Here is a 2777-nt window from a genome sequence, read left to right on the forward strand (position 1 = left end):
GTGTCATCTGCAAAAAGGGAAAGTTTGACCTCTTCTTTGCCAATCCTGATGCTTTTTATTTTCTTTTGTTGTCTGATTGCTGATGCTAGGACTTCCAGCACTATGTTAAACAGCAGTGGTGAGAGTGGACACCCCTGTCGTGTTCCTGATCTCAGGGGAAAAGCTCTCAGTTTTTCCCCATTGAGGATGATATTAGCTGTGGGCTTTTCATAAACTGCTTTTATAATGTTGAGGTAAGTTCCTTCTATTACGACTTTCTCAAGGGTTTTTATTAAGAACGGGTGCTGTATTTTGTCAAATGCTTTTTCTGCATCTATTGACAGGATCATATGGTTTTTGTCTTTTCTTTTGTTAATGTGATAGATCACATTGATGGATTTGTGAATATTGAACCAGCCCTGTAACCCAGGAGTGAACTCCACTTGATCATGCTGGATAATTTTTTTATATGCTGTTGAATTCAATTTGCCAGTATCTTGTTGAGTGTTTTTGCATCTGTATTCATTAAGGATATTGGTCTGTAGTTCTCTTTTTTTGCTGGGTCTCTGTCTGGTTTGGTTATCAAGGTGATGCTGGTTTCGTAGAATGAGTTTGGAGGTTTTCCTTCTATTTCTATTTTTTGGAATAGTTTGAGAAGAATGGGTATGAGCTCTGCTTTAAATGTCTGGTAGAATTCTGCTGGGAAGCCATCTGGCCCTGGGCTCTTAGTCATTGGGAGATATTTGAAAATGAATTCAATTTCTTCACTGATTATCAATCTATTCATACTTTCTATCTCTTCCCGTTTGAATTTTGGTAGTGCATATAAATTTAGGAATTTGTCCATTTCTTCTAGGTTATCCAGTTTGTTGGCATATAGTTTTTCATAGCAATCTCTAATGATTGCTTGTATTTCTAAGGGATTGGTTGTAATAGATCCATTTTTATTCATGATTTTGTCTATCTGGGTGCTCTCTCTTTTCTTTCTGAGGAGCCTGGCTAGAGGTTTATCAATTTGGTTTATTTTTTCAAAGAACCAACTCTTGGTTTCATTGATCTGCTCGACTGTTTTTTGGGATTCTATATTGTTTATATCTGTGCTGACCTTTATTATTTCTTTTCTTCTGCTGGGTTTGGGGTGCTTTTGCTGCTCCCCTTCTAGTTCCACTAGGTGCTCTGTTAGATTTTGAATTTGTGTTTTTTCTAGTTTGTTGATGAAATAGGCCTGGATTGCAATATACTTTCCTCTTAGGACTGCCTTTGCTGTATCCCAGAGATTTGGGATTGTTGTATTCTCATTTTCATTTGTTTCCATATATTTTTTTATTTCTTCTCTAATTGCCTGATTAGCCCAATCATTCTTTAGTAGGGTGGTTTTTAACCTCCACATTTTTGGAGGTTTTCCAAACTTTTTCCTGTGGTTAATTTCAAGTTTCATAGCATTGTGATCTGAAAGTGTGCATGGTATGATCTCAATTTGTTTATATTTATGGAGGGCTGCTTTATTCCCCAGTATGTGATCTATCTTGGAGAATGTACCATGTGCACTCAAAAAGAAGGTGAATATCCTAACTTCAGGATGCAGAGTTCTAAATATATCTGTCAATTCCATCTATTCTAGTGTGTCGTTCAGGACCATTGTTTCTTTTGTGATTTTCTGTCTAGTTGATCTGTCCATTGCTATCAGTAGAGTATTAAAGTCCCCTGCAATTAGCACATTCTTATAATAAGATTGTTTCTGTCTGTGATTGTTTTATGTATTCGGGCGCTCCCGAATTTGGCGCATAGATGTTTATAATTGTTAGCTCTTCCTGATGAAGAGACCCTGTAATTATTATATAATGTCCTTCTTCATCTTTTGTTACTGCCTTTACTTTAAAGTCCAGTTTGTCTGATATAAGTATCAACCAGCTACTCTGGCTTTCTTTTGGTTTCCAGTCGCATGATAGATATTTCTCTATCCCTTACTTTGAACCTGAAGGTATCTTTAGGTCTAAAATGAGTCTCTTGTAGACAGCAAATAGATGGATTTTGTTTTTTTATCCATTCTGCTCCCCTGTGTCATTTGGTTGGAACATTCAGTCCATTTACATTCAGTGTTATTATTGAAAAATGTGGGTTTAGATTCACTGTGTTCTCCATAGAATTCATGTTTATAGTGTGTCCCTGTCACCTTGTATTCTTTGCAACATTTCCCTCATAGAGTCCTTCTTAGGATTTCTTGTAGGGCTGGTTTGGTGGTCATGAATTCTCTCAATTTTTGTTTATTTGGGAATACTTTTATCTCTCCTCTTTTGAATGACAGGCTTGCTGGATAAAGGATTCTTGGCTGTAAATTTTTTCTGCTCATCACATTGAAGATTTCCTGCCATTCCTTCCTGGCCTGCCAAGTTTCATTCAGTAGGTCTGTAACCACTCTGATAGGTTTCCCTTTGTATGTGAGGGCCCTTTTCTCCCTAGCCGCTTTCAGAATTCTCTCTTTATCTTTATATTTTGCCAGTTTCACTATGATATATCATGCTGAAGGTCGATTCAAATTACATCTTATGGGGTTTCTTTGTGCTTCTTGAATTTGAATGTCTATTTCTTTCCCCCAGATTTGGGAAATTCTCAGTTATAATTTGGTCTAGTATCCCTTCAGGACCTCTCTCACTTTCTTCCTCTTCAGGAATTTCTATGATACGGATGTTGTTCCATTTGATTGTATCACTCAGGTTTCGAATTCTCCTTCCTGCTCCTGGATCAATTCCTCTCTCTCTCTCTCTCTCTCTCTCTCTCTCTCTCTCTCTCTGGCTTCT

Source organism: Suricata suricatta, chromosome 10 (genome assembly GCF_006229205.1).
Source record: "Suricata suricatta isolate VVHF042 chromosome 10, meerkat_22Aug2017_6uvM2_HiC, whole genome shotgun sequence".
Taxonomy (NCBI): Eukaryota; Metazoa; Chordata; class Mammalia; order Carnivora; family Herpestidae; genus Suricata; species Suricata suricatta.